This window comes from Anopheles merus, chromosome 2L, assembly GCF_017562075.2.
Source record: "Anopheles merus strain MAF chromosome 2L, AmerM5.1, whole genome shotgun sequence".
NCBI lineage: Eukaryota > Metazoa > Arthropoda > Insecta > Diptera > Culicidae > Anopheles > Anopheles merus.
The window spans coordinates 6,595,593-6,619,076 of NC_054083.1; the positions used below are offsets into that span (position 1 = coordinate 6,595,593).

General features: G+C 45.4%; 1 protein-coding gene and 1 non-coding gene across 2 annotated transcripts in view; one reads left to right on the forward strand and one right to left on the reverse strand.

Moving 5' to 3' along the window:
* Positions 1-23,484, forward strand: part of LOC121592200 (RNA 3'-terminal phosphate cyclase) — a 32,358-nt gene that overhangs the window by 4,756 nt on the left and 4,118 nt on the right. The gene's annotated exons all lie outside the window — the stretch shown is intronic.
* On the reverse strand, positions 1,188-1,260 carry Trnak-cuu. The gene has a single exon. It is a non-coding gene; the product is annotated as a tRNA-Lys (tRNA).

Below are 23,484 nucleotides of genomic sequence, written 5' to 3' on the forward strand. Positions count from 1 at the left end.
TTCACAGTAAGAAGTATAACACATTCATACATCGGAATCGATTTTAACGATTCAATATTACGAGTAAAAAGGAGCAATAGAATAATTAGAGACGAACAAATATGTGAGTTTGTGGTATACTGCTATTTGATGGTGCTTGTTTGGTTGATCCACTCCGTATGAGATGTTGGGGTGGAAGGTGTAACATTTGCCATTGGGACGCGTTTTTTAGATACACAACACGAGTTATTTATAAATATAGATGCATGGAAAACTTGGTTGGTATCTGTGAGTGGAAAATGTGGCCGCGGGTGCAGATGGTAAGTGGTAGTGAGGCGCATTTCCCCATTCGAAGACGAAAGAAGCGCAAGACCGGAAAAAGCAATTCGAACGGTGCAAACGAATGCGGCTTGAAATGTTCCAAAAGGAGTGCGATGAAATATGGGACTAACAGAACAATATTTGCATGCCCACAGGAGCCACGATCGTTATCGTATGTGGGACCGATTTGCTGCACGGAAGAAATGAATGAAACATTCAAACTACAGTTGAGTTTCGTGAATCTTTCGTTGAGATTCATTGACATGAATCATCAGCGATGTGTGATTCTACTCTCGAATTCTAATCCTCAAAGATTTGTGAATCTCCAAGTATTCTTGAATCTTGAAAGATTCAAGAACCTTCAAACATTCATGAATACTTTAAGATTCACAAATCTCCAGGGAATTTTTTGCATCTTTAGAGAAGTATGATTTTCACAATATTGAATTTGGGCGATCCCCCCAAATTAGTGGTTGATTCGCACTAATTAACAACATGTCGGTCGTGGGTTCAAGCCTCGTATGAACTTGCCAAGAAGGCTCGAAAGCCTGTATAGGCTGGCATGCCTAGGTTGTTACGCCAAGAAGAAAAATGAAAAATGAATTCTATGAATCATTTGAGATTCGTGTATCTTTTCAGGTTCATGTATCTAGAGCCAACCGACATTCAGATTCATTGAATCATTTCAAAGATTCAGATTCATGAATCTGAATCAGATTTACCCACCTCTAATTAAAACGCCAAAATCAAAGAAGATATCCAATTAAACAACAAGCATAATGAATTTATTAACACGCATTCGCTTAATTTAAGTGTATCAGCAAATTCTCAAATTTTTGTTGTAAATCTCAAGAAGAAGATTAGAAAAAGATTGCTTCTTCGTACGTCGCCCAACGTGGGGCTCGAACCCACGACCCTGAGATTAAGAGTCTCATGCTCTACCGACTGAGCTAGCCGGGCGCTAGTGTCGGAGTGTGTGATGTTTGAAATGTGTGTGTGTTTTCTATTCCACTTCCACATCAGTAAATACTTCCACATCAGAATGCAAGAAGAAAATTACGATCTTACGAGGTTAGGCATTCACAGTAGCCATCGCCGGGATCACCTAATAGGGCCCCTTAGGTTTGCTGACCCAAGCCCTCGGCATGTTAACCAATTGGGCACACTCGATTTCAACCCGTGCAACGTGTTAAATATTTCATTGAACTCCTACAACAAAATCCTACCACATCCTGTTTCGGATTTCGAGAAACATCGGACGGACCGAAACTTCATTCACTTTTCACGCGCTGCCTGGTAAACAGCGTCCGGTAAACATTCATAATGGGGTGCAGTAGTATTAGGCCAGCGAAGAAGGCGGCGAACGGGGCGGGATGCGTGGAGATCCCGAGGTGGATCGGCAACATTCAGCTCATATGCGTTCAGACCTGAGAGGTGTACGTAAGTCGTTCAAACAAACGACCACAACCCACACTAACGCACACACATGCACACTCATATACACACACGTACACACTAAAACTTGCACACATACACAGGCGTGTGCGCGCGTGTGCTCGTGACTCCCCCATTCATCTCGCGTTTCTGACCATACGCGCTCCATACCTCTCCCAGCAGCCACCATTCGTCCACCACACACTGTCATCCGTTTCAATTGAGAAGATGTAAATTTCAATGAAGCACACCGCCACTATCCACTCCTCTCTGGCTCTCTCTCTCTCTCTCTCTCTCTCTCTATCTCTCTCTCTCTCTCTCCATACCCCTCCTACTCCTCCTCTTTTCCCTTGCGTGCCGTGCACATTCGTTGCTAGCAAAGGGGGGGCCTAGTAACACTTTGTTCGCGTAGAAAAGACGCCTTCGACCGCCCTTGTGCTGATTTCTGCCATTCTCTCGCTGTATTCTCTTTCTCGCTCTCTCCGTACTCAATCATCCTCATTCTCTCTCTTTCTCTCTCTCTCTCTCGTTCTCTCCCACTGTGGCTGGTTTGCCGTTTGAAACATTCGTTTATTTCATCTTGCACGATGTCACTTGGGCCTACGGCCTACTCTGATAAATACGTTTGAATAGGCGTTTGTGTGCCGTTTGTGTGTACTTTTTGTTGTTGTTTTGCTTTGCTTTCTTCTTTTGCCTCACGAGAAACAAATGTCGCCTAACCTCATCCGACGAAACGGCAGCAAGCAGTACCAGGGGTGGTGTGCCACGGTTTGGTAGGGCGCTATGGCGAAAAGCGCGGCAAGACAGGTCGCGCACTCGGTTTGCGTAGTTGCGTCGACGTAATCATGAATGAATCGAGCATACTACCGAACGACACGATCAACCAACAGCACAGGCAACAGAGCAAGCACTGCGAACTTTGTAAATGGGAACAACAGTTGCATGTGTGTTTTTGTGTGTATGTGTATGTGTATGTGTGTGCAGTGTGCTGCTGCGTGCTATGTGCGTGTTTGTGTGCGTGTGTGTGTATGCAAAGATGGTTGTGACAAGTCATAATGGAAGGGGGATGATGGGGATACTCATGTATTACCACACCGCGGTCTCGATTTCTGGTTCTGGGGCCTTCCGGTTGATTTTGTTTTTTTTGCCACGTTTCCATGCTTCGGATGGTGCGATTGTGCGCACGCACGCTGCTGTTGCTGCTGCTTTTGACTCCGGACACCCCAACGCACACCTACACGCTCGTCGCGACAAAGCAGGCGACACATACGCACCCATCAGCTTACGCCAGTGCGTCCCACGCAGCCGGATCGCTTGCCTACGCTCCGGTCTCTGCTCCATTCAACCGCCTACGCGCATTCATTCCTCCACCCAAACACCCCAAAGGAGCCCTGCTGGGGAGGGCTTTGATTATACGCTGTTGGCCAACACGACCCATACTAGTACACCGGCTAGCGGTGGAACGGGAAGATATGGGCATGAAAAAGAAACCCCTTTTTCCGGGACAGACCACAAGCCGTCGACGAGTGGGACGCGCGCGAACGGAAATGCGAACTCTAGCATGGGGCAGGGCAGAGCAATAGACGGAAACAGCTAGTAAGAAAACGGAGGCAAGGAACACAACAACACCCTCAAAAACGAGAAGAAAGCAAGCGACAAAAATTTCGAAAGCACCATATTCCGATGTGTATGGATTCTCTTTTTCTTTAGCCTCCATCAAGGGTGTGGAGCTGTGTCATGTCGATTGATAAGTGTTGGCAATGATAGCTTTGCAATGGTGCTGCAAGTCGATGAAACCAGAAGCAATTGGTCGACCAAGTGTAGCAGTCAGCTTGCCGAGTGTAGATTGGCTTGGCTGATTGACGTTGTAAGTGATTCCCACGATTGTCCTGTGGATCGTGGTGTAGGGTTCGTCAAAGGGTTGATTTTGCATAAATTGTGTAGAGTTTGAAGGTACCACAGTTCACGCTCGGTAGTCCTCGATATTCCACACTTTTGGCAACCAAATTCATGACATTCATGAAACCAAATTCATGAAACAGTGTTCGGTCACAAACAATGAAATTATATGTAAAAGATAAATATATTTCTATTGTTTAAAATATCAGACAGAATACAGAATATCAGATTGAGACAAAAATAAGAAGCTTTAAAAAAACACATCAAAACGTGGTTCGATAATCCGTATTTGATCAAGTAAATAAATAAATAAATGAATGAAATATGGAGTGAGTGATAAATACATAGCTTTGCCATATACAGTAGGTGACCGCCAGCTGAGAGGTTAAGTTTGTGAGAAAAATGCACATTTAGCGGAATTTGGGGCAAGTGTGCCATACGGGGCAAGAGTGCCACCAAGCATTATTCCTTGAAAACTTTAGTTTAATGATCAATTTTGTATACAGTTGATTGTTTTCCAATGACTGGGTATACTGAGCCAAATTTCATATAGATCAATCGATATTTCCCATTGTTTGTTGAACTGATTTATATTGAGTTTCAAAAATGTGCAGAATATTATAATTTTTGTCATACAACCAAATAAGCTCTCAAAAATCATGCGAACAATCAACCGAGAAAATATTTACACCACCGTATAGCTGAGAAAACCGTGTGAAATTTTTTGTGGGGTTAGTTGAAAAAAGGCCGGTCTGGTGGTACAGTCGTCAACTCGTACGACCTAACAACATGCCCGTCATGGGTTCAAGTCCCGAATAGACCGTGCCCCCATACGTAGGACTGACTACCCTGCTATGGTAACAATAAGTCACTGAAAGCCAAGCTCACTTCACTAGTGGGTACAGACAGGCCTTGACCGACAGCGGTTGTTGTGCCAAAGAAGAAGAAGAAGAAGAGTTAAAAAAACTTTCTTTTTGTCACTGAAATATTCAATTTAAAAAAAGTTACAACTTTTGGGGCGAAAGAGCCATCTCTATTTGGGGCAAGTGTGCCACCATCTTTCATAGGCGCGAGCTGTCAAAAATGTAAACATTGTTGTAGCGTTCAGTGGTATGGTGCGCTTTTACGAGCGGATTCTACTTCGGAAAAACAGACCAGCAACAACCCATATTGCGATACAGTTTGTGATGAAAAGGGGTTCATTGGTGGCTCAAGACATGTAGGAATACATACACTAGTGGTACAAACGTAATTATTTCCAATTATCTAAGAAATACGGTTATTTTAACCAGGTGGCCGTCTTGCCCCATACGAGTGGCACTCTTGCCCCATAGCCCAAAAAACAACGTCTTTTTGGACCCTTTTTAAAACGCTTCAAAAACTGTGTTGTTTGCACTTTTTTCAAGCGAAATTCATTTATAAGTGAGGAAATAGATGTAAAATGGTTATGAGATTGAAAGCGGCTTTTGAAAAACACGTTTTAGTGAGTTATAACTTGAAATGCTTTAGGTGGCACACTTGCCCCAAATTCCGCTACTATGAATTTCACTTCGTAAGATTCCGGATGTTTTATGTTTTGACATTTCTGTGTTTTTTAGCCGATAATCATTCCGGTTAGCGAACTTCCAGTAAAAAAACTCCAGTAAAACACATCCAGTTAGCGGTCACCTACTGTAGTACATCCATACATTTAACAGATTACGACATAACGTCACAAAGTGTCCAGAATCCTTAGGGATTCATGAATCTTCGTGATTCATGGATCTTTGCAACCGATATTCAGATTCATTGAATCATTTGAAAGATTCTGTCAGATTGATGAATCTGAATCAAGTTTACCCAATACAACACAGTACATGTTCCAACTGGATATAAGAAGCCCTATTAACTTTCCATTAACCGCTGAGAGTAAAATGAAACATCGAATCGGCACACATAGGTATAATACACATACCTTTCTTTGCTTATAACCCGGCGACGAATGATAAATGCGATCCTTGGATTGTATCAGCCATGTAACATTCTAATTGCTCTAATTAGTAATAGAAAATGAGTGCAAAATGCTGAACAAAATTCTCATTCAGTCCTTAGCAACGTCTCTCGCTAAACATAAACAATGTTCAATTTAACTGTAAACATTTTCCCATGGCTTTCTGTCAATTTATTCTAAACGCATCGATCTGTTCTCTTTCAAAAACGTTGCTTGATCGTTTCGATCGAGTTGTACTTATCTCCATACCTTATTTAGGCGGGTGTTGTTGTCTAACAATATTCAGATGGTTAATAAATAAACTATAAATGATTTTCAGATGATTTCAAGTCAGTTCACAGCTGAAAGCAGTATCTTGTGCCATTAAAATCACAAAATAACGTAAGTGTATACTAAAAAGGAGAATTGATGAACCTGTTAAATTACCAGTACAAAATGCAAAGAAAAAAACATTTTAAGTCTTTATCTGCTACACATTCTACCAATAGTATCCGACTCCAGTTGGACATTTAACTGTGTTAAGCAAAGCTACGCAACCAATGATTTAAGTTGATGCATTACTATGATTATTTGTTCCAGAACATTAAATAACCTTAGCTTGGAAGATTCTCTTCCAGAAACGTTTCAATTCAACCAGTAACCGTAACCAGTGGCGGTAAGATTTTGTCCTCTCCGGTTGACACGATCGAACGTAGGAGCGAGCGAGCGAGCAAGCGAACGAACGCAAGTGATGGGATGGGACGGATGATCGGTGCGGAGTGCGTTTATGCAAAATACAAATTGTGTATGCATGTATGCGTAGGTAAGCGTCCCCTCGGGCCCGGGCCCGGGCCCGAGCCCTCGCATCTTCAATCTCGCACGATTCGTTCCTCAATTGCGCGCGTCTCTCCGTTCCATCATCCACCACCTCTCGCTACCACCCACCACCCCCCTCACTCTCTTGCTTTCCATTTCGTGCGTGCGTATTCATTCGCGCTGTGCGCAAGAGGGAGAGAGCCGACGATGGTGACGACGTTTCCAGCTTATGGGCTGCTCCCCCTTCTTCTCCTTTGCCTTCTCCCTCACTCCACGTCCGTCCAAGCTTTAGGCCTTTTCTCCTCTCCTGTCTTCTACCCTACCTGTACCCGTACAACACAATGCTCCCCAAACCAGTCGCTCACTTCCTGTCGACGTTCGATAGCCGATAGTCGACGCGCTGCGCGCACTCTTAAATATACACCCATTAAAATATACGCGCATGACCGGATGTACTTTCCGGCTTTAGTTAGCAAGTTCCCCGCACACTTATCGTCTCCCTCTGTCTTTCCCCCCTTTTCCTGTGCTCCGTCACTCCTCTTGCGTATGGTGGCGCGCGCGCGCTCACTCGCGCGCTTGCGTCCTCACCGACCGCACGCTGTTTTCGATCTCTTTAGTATGATTGCGGTTTTGGAGCACACACCCAGTGCACGGACTGTTTACCCAGCGGAATTAAATAGTCAAATTGTTATAAAATAAACATCTGAATGATATCCTATGTATACACAGACATACACACACACACAAGATCATGTTTATCGGGATACAAATGATGCTTATGGAATGTATGTTGCCCTAATATCGTTCGTCTTTTCAAAGCTTTATTGCATTGGGCGCGAGGAATTATTTACCATTTTAATACGCACCGCACACAATCTCCTGGAATCTGCCATGCGTTTTGGGAAAACCCCAAAATAAATTATCCATACGCATTGTGCGAGTATGGAGTGAGAATGAAATAAGAACAAACGAAAGATTGGTGACTTATTTTTAAGTCTTTTTGATTTTAAATCAACGCACAACTAAACCTACCTCGAATGTGCGGTGAGCATTGGGCGTGTGGAGATTGAACTGCCCCATGTCGGCATCAAACACAGTGCTAATCCTATCAGCGTGTTGATGTAAACTATGTTTTCACAAATACTGTGTTGTGAAGTGTGTATTGCAACCAAAATATCGGAAGAATACATTTATTGATTGTTTTTTTATGTTGCACATGTTGGCACAACTATTGGTCAAGAATTTGTTCAACAGACTGCCAATGTTTACTACCATTACTGTGCTCATCGCCAAGGGAATGCCCGTTCGCCCGTTTGAATGGAACGGTCAAACGGGATGAGTGAGCGAGTTTAGCCAACTTGATGATCGTTTACGCGTTGCGCGCGGATAGAGGGAAGTGTTTTTTCTCTCTTACTCTCTCTCTCTCGTGTTTGCTTTCGTTCTCACTCGCTTTTTTCCACCGATGTTTTACAATATTTTCTTCCAAACCTTTAATCATGCTTGTTGTTAGAACGAACACGCAACTTTTCGACGTCATTGTGCGTGCACAAGACGACGGTGTGCGATGGAGTAAATGATTGTCGAAAGCTCACTAAAATGTTCCCCAGTTTGTCACAAGAATAGAAAGGGGAAGATAATCTAAACAGAGAAGAGAACACACTCACTCGCTCACTCATCAATCTAAGCGAATCTATCTCCTCTAAGAACAAGACGAAGCAGTTGAAAACTAAGTGGAATGAAACAAAACAAAAAAAACTAGGCAAAACATGAAAATACTACACGGGGTATGTACGTACGTTCTCTCGGAAGCGGCTAAGCACACGTCTAAATCAATCACCCCTCACTCATTCCATAAATGTAGCGAGAGCATGAAGGGGGGGGGGGAGAGGGGGGAGAAGGTTAGATTAGCATAGTCCAGCGGAAACGGAAACGGGATATACATACAAAAAACCCGATGTGTGCACTACAATGAAAGAAATGAAAGGAAACAAAAATTGAATCATGCGAAGGCAGGATTTTACAGAAACAATATTTTGTTCAACAAATTTTTTGATTACAGCTTTTTCACTATTTCCTTTTATAACCATATTTAAGAACTATTTTATTATATTATATAACATTGTAACCAACTACGAAAGTGTTTTTATCCGAAAAACAATAAACATGTAAACTGCAATCGTAATAACTTAGGTAAATAGAAACCATTATATTCGAACGGTCATGATATTAAGCAGCGGCTAGAATGGCTAGAAGCTTCTTTTGCTGATAAAAAAGTGGTAATCGACGCGAGCATTTGAAGCAGCAGATGTAGTTTTTAATGGGAAAGAACAGGAAGCGGTATCGAAAAAGAAGCACACACCACAGTGAACGGGAGAACTAACACAGTTTGTGGTGGTGCGGTGGAGCTGCGATAAGCAAGATGCTTGATGGGTCCGGTCTGTGATAAAAAAAGTGGCTAACCAGGGTGGTTATATCCACGTAAGCAAGGCCTGGGCGATGTCTTTCCTATATGGACGATCGCACCCAAAACAAGATCGAAGAAGGCTTGTGCAGCGCGAGACAAACCGATGCGTTACTGTACACGTACACGTATGTGAGCGAAGAAGAGACGGAGCTCCGTTAGTGAGGTAGAGAGGGGTAAAAGAGAGAGAGAGAGAGAGAGAAAGATAGAGAGAGAGAGAGAGAGAGAGAGAGAGCGAGAAGAAAAGAGCGAACGGTTGGCCTGGTTGTCGCTATCACCACCGGAAGTGGCCAGTTTACCGAATGATTGCGCATCGCATTGTATAACGGCATCGTGGCGGGTTTTCGTAGAGCATCGAAGGGCTAATACGCGCGGAGTTCGCGGAAGGAGCTAGCAAATAAATAAATAGAATCGGTTAAGTCGATTCGAGAAGTGGAGTCGAATTTGGCATTGCTGAGAAGTTTACATGTTTTTTCACTGGGACATGCTTGGAATCAACCATTTGAAGGACAGTTACACAGTTTCACATATCACACTGCGGTACAATGCTACTCGTACAGATTGATGATCTATGAACGATGTACAGAAGCGTTTTCGTAGGAAAGGTGTGCGATTCTTGCAGATGCAAACGGGTGCAGGAAGTTTTTAGCTATTTCCGGCGTGAAGCACCCACCCACCAGTACTCAACACGCAAACGATGACGTCCATCCGCCAGATGCGCATGCCCAAAAAGGGTGCGTAACGTACGTATCGGCAATCCAGTAGACGATCATCAGACGTTCCCACGCTTCTTTTTTTCGCTCTCTCTCTCTCTCTCTCTCTCTCTCTCTCTCTCTCTGTCTCTCCCGATGCGTCCTTAAAATAATGATCCGCAGGATCAAAGTAGCAGTGACAGCAACACCACCACTACAGGAACGACGGTGCAGGATGCAGCCAATTGCGCAGCTGATGCTGAAGGGTGTTAAGTGGAGTGGCACCGGAAAGAGAGATGGAGAGCGACAGCATGACAAAGAGAAAAAGAGAGAGAAAGAGAGATAGAAAGAGAGGGAAAGAAAGAGCGAGTGTGTGGGTATGAGTTCAATGGAAGGACAACGACGACGCAGCAAAAAAAACAACAAAGTTTGTTGAATAATAAATGAGGGTGAAGCGCGTAATGTTTCCATTCAAGGCTTGCTGTGATACGCGCAGCAATTGTAGGCAGGCTGGTGTGGGCCCTTCTCCATTCATGATCCTTTCTGGTCCCTGGATGTTTATCGCACCACATTAATGGTATGCTGGTAGAGTTTTAAAAGGCTGAGCATTAAATAGGAATAAAGCAGGAAGAAGGGTGCTGGGTGCATCCTTTTCTCTGCGCTAAGTGCTTTGGCATCATTTCGGTATGGTGTTTTTTTATTGTTTGTTGTACGAGTGGTAGACATAAATCGATATTTGTACGATCGTAAAAAGCTAAATCATAGCCTAAGTGATTGTTTTATATGCCTTGTTTGTTCACTATTGCCCATTTAGGTGCGGTTCTGTTCTTGATGAACTCATTGGCTTTAGATAATAATATTCATTTATTTATTATATGATCGTGAACAATTTATCTGAGAGGTTTTTATCCGTGTCTGAATTGTTGGAATGATTTGCAAGACGTTCATGGTTGAATTATATAACAAGTTACTAGCTACTGCGGTGCCTTGGATATGCTCTTTTTTTTTTTTTTGGCTACGGATTAGTTATCCCTTCCGCCTAGATCAAATGCGTTACCTCACTAATGAAGCACAACGACGTGCTGCTGTAGAACATATCCGCCTGTTCGTACGATCAACACAAACGAACACACGCACACGCACCCATGCCACATCCGATTTGGGGATAGTGGTAGAAGAAAATAAATAGAAATAAAATAATTGTTCACGTGGCACGATCGTCGGCGGGTCGGTCGGTCGAAATGGCGCGCTAGAGACTTGCGTCTCGCATCCGAAATGGGTATAAAAAAAAACTACCACCCAATAAACGGCGTGGCGAGGAAACGACGTGAACAAACCCACCGAAAGTCTATACAATGGGGAGGAAAAAGAAAACCGAGGAAAAAGAGACCCATTTCTATCAATGTATAAATTTAATTAATATCTACTCCGGGAGGAAGAATTTCATGAATATTAAATACATTTCAAGCTATCGAATTGAATATTAATTCGATATGTTTTGTTTCCTTCTTCGCCATTGGTCTCTCCCTTTCGATGCGTCTTTCTTGGCTTGTTGTCCCGATACATCGCTTCCTACACACGCACTCACACACACACACACACACACACACACACACACACACACACACACACATCTTGGTCTGTGCCTTGGTTTGGAAGGTTTTGGACACGATGAAGGTGTCGCCCAAAAAAAAAAAAAAAGGAGGAAAGAAAACACCAGCCCGAATGGAAGGTATCGCGGTGTGTTCGGTGCCGGAGAGACGCTACAGGTGCCATAACCGTGCGCCTTCGATCTCCGGTTCCCGATTGGTGACAGATAGAATGGAAGGTAGAGGCGGGAGGCTATTCCCTCATTTCCTTTCCAGACAACCACGTAAAAGAAATTTCAAACCCAAAATCTGTTGGCCCCGCTTGCCCACAGCGCTACAAACTAGCCGCCGCCGTCGGCTACCCTTCCTGGGACGAACGACGTTAGCTAAGTGCGGATGCGTTAATCGCTTCTCGATTTCGTCGTTCTACAACAGCTCAGATTGGGATAGATTACGAACGGTTCAGGTTTTATGGTCCTTGGTTTCCTGGTGTGTTTTCACTTTAATTTTACATTCCATTTATAAATCAGACCACATGCACCGAGGAACGATCGCTGGAAGACAATCGAATATTTAAATGACGGTCCACGATCACCATGCCCGATCGGACGTCGGCGGTACGCGCACTTACGCGTCGTTCTTCCGGCCGGCAATCATCGGAATTATAAAGGGAGTCTTTTGTAACCTCTACTCTGGTCCGCACTCCAGCCATCTATGCCCATCTATGTGGCTGATTAGCAAAGAACTGAGTGCTAATTGCGGGTACATTATCCATCGTCGATCGTGCTGGAACGCAATGAGTCGTCTAAGACTAAGAAAACAGTAGCGATAATAAAATAAGGGCAACACGTGGCCTGAGCAAGAAAGGCTAACTTCAAATGCTATAAACGGTGGCTCCTCCGATTCGCCACGAATCAATTTCCCCTAACGGGAAATCCTTCTGAACGACCCTTCCCGTCCGCACGCCCGCCCTCGGCCACCGTTCTGCGTTCAGGCGTTCTCACGGTTGGTTCGTACGCTTCCGGTCGGTCGTACGCTTTTTGCTATCGAACGGTGAAATATGATGTCGCAAAATCGCGCTTCTTCAAAAAGTGCTGAGAAACCAATAAACCGGCACAGAACGCTAAGCGAGCGACAAAACAAAATAAGAAACCAACAACAACCGACCGGGTGCCTCCGGAACTGCTGCCCGATTCACTTGTCCCGCTGCGGTTGTTGCGGTGATGTTTTCCATCCGTTCGGGGCCCGGTTTCGGTTTGCTTCCTTCCCCGTGTCCCTTCGTCCCTGTCCCTTGTATGTACCTGCCTGCCTGCACGCACCTGCGGCACCGGTCGACCCAACCGAACACCACCGGTCCATTTTGCGTTCCATCCTGCGACACCGGTCGACCGAAGGGTACCAATTGGTGACATCCGGTTGCGCGCTAGAGCACTCCTCGACGCTCGATGGGTTAGCACGCTCTGTCTTCAGAGCGGTCTCTGTGTTTTCACCTTTCGTTTCCCCTTGCCACTCCGACACCACGATCACCACCACCATTACTTTGCACCCTGTGCAACAACCGGTGTGTGGCTTCCGGTTTCCGGCCGTACACCGATCGACCCGACCCGACCCGCCAAACTGTGTAGTGCGCATACCGGAGCGGAAGTCACATCTATGGCCGATGCATCGGACAAGATAGCGGCCACGGCATGACACGGCACAGCAGGCAAATGGTGTCGCGTACCTACCACACACACACACACACACACACACACACACCCATACACTTGGCCATACTCTCCACGGCCACGGCATACTGGGGAACGGTAGAAAGCGTACAACATCCGCCGTGCGACGGATGTCGACCCAATTTGTCGCTCGCTAGCGTTAGCAAATGGTGGAAAAAATTGAATCAAATTCAATCTACCCGCTCCACAGCAAACGAACCACCACGGTGCAATCAATGCAAAACTACACACTTTCTCGACGCTTGCCGGAGTGCAATGCACGTTGGTGCAAAGCGGTCACTCAAAGGATATTTCAATGTTGTTCTAAAGCTTTATGTTTCCGAATGTGTAAGCTTAATTTTGATACATTATAACGCACAGAAAGTGTGTGCATTGGAATTAAAGTCTGTATAATACAGAGGTCGATGCATAGCTCGATTTTGGTCCACCATTTTCATAAGTGATTTTTACAAGCATAACCCCTGGTGTAGTTTTTTCAAGTAATTAATCACTTAAAAACGACCACAATATGGAGACTAGCCACTTAGCTTTGGTCCTCCTGAGCTGCACATGATTTCGTTCTAATTTTGGGCACTGATCTTGTTATAATCGATAATTGCACTATAATTCTATCTATAATTTTTATGTTCATATTTGAAATTTAAAAAAATCCACCCATTATGTCAAAACGCAAATTGACTGTTTTAGAGCGAAAATAGTGTTCGTTATGGTCATAATTGGTGGTATAGCCACAATTGATACACTCACTCTACATATTGCTGCCAAACGATTGTAATATGTAACACATAACGTGCAAGGCACACGAAGAAAAAGGTACTAAAAGTGTTTGGTACAAATTTTATCATAACCAAACCGATCCTGGTATGTATATTGTGGACAGGAACCCTTGATCGTTATAATTATATCCGGTACAGATGGGAAAAGTCACTTTTTTCAGTGATTTGACTCTAATTCGGATAAGAGTAGCTACAGAGATTTGAACCTTGAACTCACTCTTTAAACATTTGTACATTAAAAAAACAAATCGTATCCGTTTACCAATCCTCACTGTTCCGACTAGTGTCTTACTCTGCACGGATTCAATCCCCTCACTAGTAATAGGCTAGTGTTATAGGCGGCACACTAGTAAGAGTGAATGAGACGGAAAAAAATTCACTTCCAGGAGAGTGAGTGAGTGAGTAAAATCCTTGTTCAGTGTGGACATCTGTAGTGTACAGTATGGAAACTAGCATTTCCGAATTCTTTGGCAGGGTTAGAATATAATGTAAATGAAAAATCTCTTTTCAACTAATTTATCGAATCTACCTTAATATTAGTAAGTTGGAGTTTGGATGGACGATAGTCAGTCCTTGCTACGGGCGAAACGACGGTCCATCCATCTGTAAGATTAAACCAGCGACGAGCATATTGTTAAGCCGTGAGAAAGGACGACTGTACCACGGGACCGCCCCAGAGTCACCCAGATCGTAAAGAATTTTGAATCCCATCACTGCCATTAGCTTTAAAAATGCGTGTCATTATATGATTTTTCCCTTTTGATGCAACTCGTTCATTCTAAATTTTGCAGGATAATAGGCTGAATGTTAATGTATAAGATAAGTTACAGCCGTTGCCGCCAAACTTTGGCCGATAACAGCATTGCCACCAAAACAGAAGAAGAAGAAGAAGAAGAAGAAGAAGTAAGAGACGACAATACACATATCAAATCATTCTATAGACTTAGATTGATATTGAAGTGTTCAGTTTTTTTCACCAAATTCATTAAAATACAATATACGCAAATTTGTTAGTATATACAATAAGGGAAAAATTTCATTCAGCTCCTGGGATATTGCTTTGAGTGCGTTTTTATAGTGATATCGGTTGCTACCGTGATTATTTTATGCGGGTCTTCAAGCGAGTCTATCGATCCATCTCATTCACGTTTCATAAGACGAAGCTTAGCACAATATTAAAGGCACCAAAAAAAAAAAAAACTAAATACTTATCCCCATTTTAGCTGGTATCGTTCTCCTTACGTGCGTGTAATTTGTATTTGTCATCATTCTCACATTTTACTCGTGCGCTCGTTCGATTGCGCGATCGCTGATCGCAGTTGCGCGCTTGGTAACGTTCCTTTGTTCCATTCAGTCTCGGCTGCGGCACTTCTGCAACCGTTCGCACAAAGGTGCGTTGCGCACAGGCTGTGGCAAGACGCAGGCAAGTGAAGCAGACGTCATCGCTCGCTCCATCCATCGCTCATGGCACGTCCGCGCTCCGCGGTGGATTTAAATTACGAGCCATTCAATAGAACAGAAGTGGTGGTCGTCGGCTAGAAATTGGAGAAATCAGTCAATCGCGGCTTCACGTTGCTGCTTGCTTGTGTGTGTTTGCTTGCGTGTCTGTTGGGTGCGCTTTCAAGTGCATATGACACGCACGGACGACGAAGGAAGAATTATAATCAAAGTAGCTAGGCAAAGCCGCAAAGCAGCAACTGCCCTAACGGGAATGGTGTAGTAGTATTGTTTTCCTTGTCCTAACCGGTGGCAGCAGGCCGTGCGGGGAGTTTGTTCACATTTCGCTGTCATCGCACATCGGGGCGGTGCCGATTTCTCTGTCAACTCGTGTCCAAGGAGTGCCGAAGCGCGAAGGTGTCCAGTCCATCGCCCCCCTCTGTCTCTCCCTCTCTCTCCATATCCCTCTCTCTTTCTCTCGTGGGACTTCCGGTTGGAGCAGCGAGCTGACCAAAACGAGCGTTACCTTTGTGGTGTCGGCAAAATTGGCCTTACCAACATACATCTGAAGCTGAAGCTAATGAAACGTGGGCGAGTAAGTAAGCTACCCTGAAATGTGAGCTTGCGGCACAGAGGTTGATCGTTGTGCGTTAAAACCGTGCGATCGTTGTGCGTTAAATTAATCCAGTGACGAACTAGCGGATGATAATACAAATGTTCGAATACCAACGAAGACGACTGTGTACGGGTGTGTACGGGTGTGTACGAGGGGATGCTTAACGAATTCCTCCCGCAAAATGAATTTTGCCATCACACGCCAATGCCATTCAACGCGATTCAAAAACGCTTGTGCGCTAAGCGGAAACCTGTCGATCTTAAGAATGGATCCCAAATTCCTGAGATGAAATGAAATCAGCCTTATTGGTTCTGGATTTGGCGCACGTAGAGCGCCGCCAAAGCGAAGGACGTGGAAAAAAGCAGGATGCAAAAATGCGATATTATTCCTGTGTGTGTGTGTGTTTTTTTTGCTGCTGCTCACGCCAACTCACGCCGAGACAGAATAATTCAAAAAGCCTTGAACGCCACTACGTCGAGACCTCGACCTGGAAAGATTGGAGCGCAGTAGAATCGATAAAAACCGTTCTTGCTTGAACAGAGCAGAAAAATGGAGAAAACCACACGCAACAACAACAGAAAAAAGACGCAATGAGCTTAAAAACAAGACACACACACACCATCCGCCCGTCAACCTCATGATCATCATGATCATCATCCGTTCCAGCCATTGCGATTCCCCACCGCCGACCATGCTGCCGAAGGTACACACAAACAAATTTTGAGGAATTTATTTCGCATCGAGCAGCAGCCTCCAAAATCACCCCCCCCCCACCTCCCTTCTCCCGCTCCCCTCGTAACTTCCATTCTGAGCTGTGTGGGATAAATCGAGCCACCCATCTCTCTCTTACTCTTTCTCTCTTTCTCTCTCTCTCTCTCTCTCTCTTTCTCTCTCGTCTCACTGGAACGAATTGCCCCCGGGGGTGGAATTCTCGCAGCAGCGCGAGAAAGATCGTACCAGGCCAGGCAAAGACTTGCTTCAGTAATTTATGTCGAATTCGTTGCATTCCAACGCGATGAATCATGCTGAGCGCAAAAGCCTAATGTTTGGACGCTCCGAGCATCGGAAAGAACGTGCGCCGAAGATACGGCGAATGCGTCGCGTCCCCGTAGCAGAGGAGCCTTCTCGCTGGGGTTGAAGGTTCTCGAAACAGCATGGCATGGAACGAGGCTCAACTCCTTCTACTAAGGCCGCTCCAGGTCGGTGTGATGGTTCTCCTCCTCTGATGGGAGAGGATTGCGGACGGAGATCGCAAATGATCGCGTGGAAGCGGGCTGGCTGGCGGATGGACAGAAAATGGAAAGATTTTTGGCAATTACTGCCAGTTTGATCATTAACTTTTTCCGGATATCTCCGCCCGGCTCTACGTGCCTCTTTCACTCTCAATCATTCTTTCGCGCGTTTTGCTCTGCCACAGGGCGCAAACGATTCAGCAGCTAAAGTACGCAGGTGGTTGCTGTGTTGCATAGGCGACGGCACAGGCACATCCATTCCCATTCACATCGCGCTGCTAGTAAGACCAGACTAATGTAGATCGATCCAATTGACCGTTTTGCGTGGCGATCATCATCTACCCGACCCGCCACTACTATCTTGATCTTGCGATGAATCGTCCGGGTCCGGGATGCGCGCTCAAACAAAGGAAATTCACGACAAGCAGCAGGATGATGGGGTGGGGTATAGTGAAGCCCACGAGCTAACAAACGATGGCTCGACCTAACGGTGAATGTGTGCGGTACTACCACGAGCGTGCTTGCGAGGCTGCGTAGGCCCCTTAGCTGTACCGTGCGAGAGTGAGTGAGTGGGCAGAAGACAGTGGAAAGCAGCCGCGCAGAAAGGCACACATTGTTGCAGCATTGGCTTTACCTTGTGCACCAAACTCCCCCTTTCTCAGCATCGGAGCAGCGGGGCAGAAGAAAGCGGAGAAAGCTCTATGGCAGCGACCACAAAGCCACAAAACCGGAGACGGACGGACCAACTGTCTGACCGGACCGGAGCGTTCTGACCATCCGAAGAAGAAGGGGCGAGGGGGAGGAGGAGAGAAGGGGGGTCGCAGTACAATGGTACAATGGAGTTATGGCTACAGATAGAAACGATTAGAGGGACGATAAATACGGAGGTGCTGTAAACGGAAAGTCGACCACCGTCTTTTGAGAATCGCAACACCAGTTTCATCGCACCGGGTCTTCTCCGAGTGACCCAATGTCTCAAAACTTGCCTCCATTTGTTAGCCCGTAGCCCGTGGACTGTCCGCCCGTAGTACGTGGGTTTTGCCCACGTCACACCCCCCGCTACACACTCGGAATAGGTGTACGAGTCATCAGACGACCTTCTCTTGGCCAGGGTTTTTTTTTGCGCTGCCTTTAACACCCCTTCCTCGACGATGGATGCGAGGCTGTGAGGCGTGTGAGAGGCGGGTGGCCCTTGTTCTGCGGCTGTCCATCTGGTTGTAAGGTGTCGCTCGATTGTCCTCATTCAAAGCCAAGGAAGGAAGGGGGCACCACGCCGGCCACGGACCGAATGGAATGGGTCGATGGGATGCGTTGGTTTGGATTGGGTTAGGTTTAGGGGCTTGAAAAGTCGCCCCACATTAACCATTGCGCCCTCCTTTCGCGTTGGTCGCGTTGAATGTTGGTTGCATCGAAAACTGACACCGATGTGCTTATCACATTTCTGAAAGGGGAAAAATCTCTTTCTTTCTCTCATGCTCTCTCACTGTTTGTCACTCTAGTAGATACGTCTTCACCCGTGAAGGGATCGTGTCTTTTTTATTGCACCTATACACGCTCGTTTAGGGAGCCGCTCCGGCGAATGCTAAGAGCCCAAAGGAAGCCCCGAAAGCTCCAAATCTCTGCACGCCGCGTTGCCTTTCCGCACCCCTATGCCCTTTGAACACGGTGCCATTCCTCCGGACTCCGGCCAACGGCTCCTGGCCGTGCTGTATTCTGACAGCGATTTTTTTTAATGGTATGACTCCCCATCGTCTTCCTTCTTCTTAATGTTCTTCTCCCGGTTGCTTTCTTTGGTCGTGCTCTTTCGTGATTCTCTTCCTCTCGATCTTTAAACATCTCTCCTGTTCCAACCATCCCTATCCAACGGGTGTGCGATCGTACGCGGTGATCTTACTCTCTCTCTCTCTCTCTCTCTCTCTCTCTCTCCCTCTCTCTATCTCTCTCTTTCTTTCTCTCCTTCGCTGTTGGTCTTGGACGCGTTCGGTAACTGCGCAACCATCATCCACTTGTCGAAAACTCTCCGCAGCGCAGCAGCAAAAGCAGCAGCAGTGTACGAGAGTGCGCTGCGCACAGATGGAAGCAGTACGCACCGACTGGACTGGATGGTGGATAGTGTAAGAAGGGAGCCGCCGGTGGACGGAATTCGGCGTGCGGCGCGCGCATCCGCCGGCCGAACAGCGCGCAGCAACCAACAGTATACAGTGCCTGGCTCATGGCTTTGAGAAAACATCAAATACACAGGCTACCGGCGTTACGCGTTTTGTTTTCGGCCTGCGGTACAACAACGGGCAAAACCGGCACTGCTGGACCCAGCGGCCGCGTACGGTGCCAGTGAATGGACGCGAACCGCGTGAAGAGGGTCGAGCGGGGGGATGGGGATGGGAGCGAGGGGGGGGGTATGGGGTTTGGGAGTTAGCGTGCGCGGGATGGTGGTGTTTTGTGGCTGGGTGGGTGGACGTGAGTGGGGTTCCTAACCGTTTCATTCCGTTCCGTTCGTTCGTTCGTTCGTTTGTTCGTTCTGTCTTTAGTGCGCTTCTCTTGCCAAGCTCTCGCTGCCATGGCAATAGGCCATGAGCCAGAGCATGTTTTCGCTGCGTGTATGTGTGGGGAGGAGGCCGTCTTGGACGTACACGAAACGTACACAGAATCGGAACGAGGAAACCCTCGTCTGGATGGATGCACAGGCGATCGTGTGCTCGAGCGAGATCGGGATGCTGCTGGAGAGTAATGTGTTGGCGTTGTTGGGAGCGGTGGATGGGGGACGAACCAAGCAGAAATGAATACCAAAATAATCAACGAGACAGCATACACACACAGAAAAAAAGAAAAGAAAAAAAAACACACTCACACACATAACGTAGATACACACACCCAAATGGGGAGGAACACACATAAATGGGGTTGTTTAACATAAGGCCATGAAGAGAAGCCTTGCTTCATCGCTTCGATCGAGTGGAAGGCGACGATTTTGTTTTGTTGAAGGTGTTTATCTGCATGGATAGGGAGGTGGCGGAGCATCCATCTATCGGGTTCGGATGGAAATTAGAGTTTTTTTGCTCTCTCTCTCTCTCTCTCTCTCTCTCTCTCTCTCTCTCTCTCTCCGCTTAGGATTACCAGTCCACCGGAGTGGAAGGGTGTATTCCGTAATCTTGCGTAGTTTATTTAAGACATCTGAAACCGATTTGAAATTGGTTTAGAAAGCAGTATTATGTAGCATTATGGAAAAAATGGCTGTTATGGATATACAACCTACGACATAGCACCCAAGTCTGTTGGAGTGATTTTGGTTTTTTTATGGAATAGTCACAGCAATCGGTTGATTACCCCATGTAACAAACAAATATGCAAGCCATAATGGAAAACCCAGCAACTCAGTGTAGAGGTAGAATGCACCCTTACGACAAACAGATCACAGATTGCCAGTGTACCTGACAGGCGTGCTGGGATCGTACACGGGAAGAGAGAAATAAAAAGATTATCAACGAAGCGCGGCACTCTCGGGGAGCACGCGTGCACGATCGTGGCAGGCAACAAAAGCGAGCGAGGGAGCGAGCGAACGAGCGAGCAAGCAGGACGAACACGGGCGGTGCCGAGATTATTGGCGCGCTCGGACGGCCAACAACCGTTTGCCAACGGCAGCAGCAGCCACAGCAGGAGCCAAAGTAGTAGCGAAAACAACCAGCGCGCACACACATTCATCGGCCATCATAATTTTGTGCGCGTTGTTCCGCCCCGCTCGTTGTCGCCGCGGCCCTATCCTACCGATCGTGAAAGCAGCATCGGGTGCGTGGATCGCGCGCGGGAACAGGAGGGGATGGGGTGTGGGGGAGGGAGGCATTGCGAGGGAAAGAGTCCCGGAGAATGGCGCGCGACGCATGCTCGGCGCAACCGCAGTCGATCGCCGCCGTCACACTCTGGGGGGAAGCGGGTTTTTCGAAGCCCGGTAGCTCTGTACTGTGATCCGACTGCGTCAGAGGTCGGTCTGCTCGATCGCTACCAAATCCTCCTTCACTACGCGTGGATCCACACTACGCTTCCTCACACACGCACACACATTCTTCTCGTCTGTACGGGTCCCAAGATTTCGAAGGCAACGCCGATTTCGAGCAATCGTCGGAAGTGGAAACGTGCATCCCGTCGTTCTCCCGTCGTCGCATCCCCTGATTCCCCCTCCTTCCTCGTACCCCGTAAACCAAAACTTGTCCAAGGGCTCTCTCTCTCTCTCCCTTTTTCGTTCTTTCTCTCTCCCACTCTCAGTCGCTCTCTCACTCTCTCTCTCTCTGTGTATCTCGTGTGTTGTGAAGTTCGAACTAATTCTTTCTTTGCCCCTTCTTCAAGTCTACCACTCCACCACGCCACGTACATCCCGCCAAGCTGCATACGTGTCAGGGCAAGCCGCGCGAGACTGCTAGCGCTACGGCCGGGGCCCTTTTGGGCGTCGATTGTTGACTTTTCGAGACACAATCGACGGTTCTGTTCTATTGCAACTGCTACCGAATCTGATTGTATCCGGGTGCGTGTGCGTGTGCATAGTGCTGGCCACGAACAAGCCCCGCACGAACCACACCAACCAAAACTCGGTTAATCAACCCGTTGCCGGGAAATGACACGTTCACACGTCAGGAGAATGATTATGAGCGCTGCACTAGAAACATGATTGATTGCAGCGTTGGATCACTTAAGTATTCCCAACGAACTCTGCTGGTCTGTTCCCGGAGGTACGCGGCCCCTCGGAGGAAACACGCGGCCTTACCAATTTGACTGATCGTTCGGGCAATAGGTGCTGATTTTGTTTCCTTTATTTGGAATTAAAATTATTTTTCAACTAACTTGCAATACTTGCGGCACACTTGCAACTTAAAAAGTTATGCTTATATGCTTTAGCAATCCTAATTTATTAATAAACATCTGTTAGACTTAAAATTGCTCGTACGGTGGAAAAAAGCTAGAGATTAATCCTCGCGAATGTTCACATCAACCCGCGGATGTCATCGCGACACGTTTACCACATATTTCGGAAATAAATTACAAATATTTAAAAAAAACATACATTTATGCGTTATTGAACCAAAATAAGAAACAAGAAACTTAAATTACAATTGCCACCAGTGCTAAAGATGAATTTTGGTCTTAAATTTGGACAGTATCAAATAAAGAAAAAATAACATGTATTCTAACAGCAACAATAAATAGACGATTTGAAAATCGTCAATTGTTCAAAAATAATAAAATAATAAATAACATACTTAATAACAAGACATACAAGATAGATAACATACTTTGTTCTAACAAGATCGTTGTGTTACAAGTTATCAATTTGAGGTTTATTTCCAATTAAAACAGAAACTTGAACTATATGCTAGCAAGTATAGTATTACGTCAAAGAAGGTTAACTTTAGATGAGAAAATGAATAGCATTTTTCATTTTCCTTCATCATTTAGTGCTTTATTTCATTGAGTGGATCATTTATTGATTGAGAGAAAATGGATATGAACTATTGTTTTATGATGATAGTGCACGCACAATATTCATTAAATTATAATGTTTGAAGGTATGACAGAAAATTTTTACATTTGCTCAAACTATTTAAATATTTTCGTATTTTAACGTAGTGCCTATATTTCAAATTTCAATCCAAATGTTATTGTAAATGCATGTGTAATGCAAAAAGTAAACAAAAAAGGATGATAGGCAATATGTAAAATCTTATTTAAAAAAAAAGTACTTTAAAGTCTAGTTTCTACTACTATTTTTGTTACTAATTTTGTTACTAAATTTAATTTCATCTAGGAATTGAAAGAACTCTACCCATCCTATGACGGTAACACAGTTTAGGTGGTTCTGCTCGATCAATACTATGTATTAAAATTACTAGCGTTTCGTAATATTCTAAGAAATTGCTAAACAAGTAAATAATAGAAAGAGCATTCAATTAGTAATAGCAGTAAATATAGTCATAGCAAAAATCGGAAACGTTAAAAATGGATTAACAAGATAGTCTAATTCAATACATAAATGTAAAAAGTACAGCACGAATGATTGAATCCATTGCTGTGGCCTGAATGGCCTGTAGGTAAGCCAACATGAACTCTTCAGTGATGGTGGGTGAAAAAATGCATAAATTTCGTTAGCATTACTTCCGTACATACGAATCTATCCGTTTTCTGCAACATCTACTACGCATCAGAACCCATTTCCACCGGGTTGTCGTGCTGTGGCCATCCTCTTTCTCTCCCTCCCTCTCTCTCTCTCTCTCTCTCTCTCTCTCTCTCTCTCTCTCTCTCTCTCTCTCTCTTTCTCTTATTCTCTCTCTCTCTCACATACACACATACACACCCATTTTCCTCTTTCGCTTAGGATACACAAGATGCGCAGAGGGACAACGTACGCACAGTTTAAATTTAAACTTTCGAGAAAATGGCAGGTGCCAGCTCGGTACCTCTTCTCATCGTGCGTGTGTGTTTTTATGTATAAATACGTGTGCATGCATACATACATATATATCTGCGTGTGTGTTTGTGTGTGTATGCGTTTA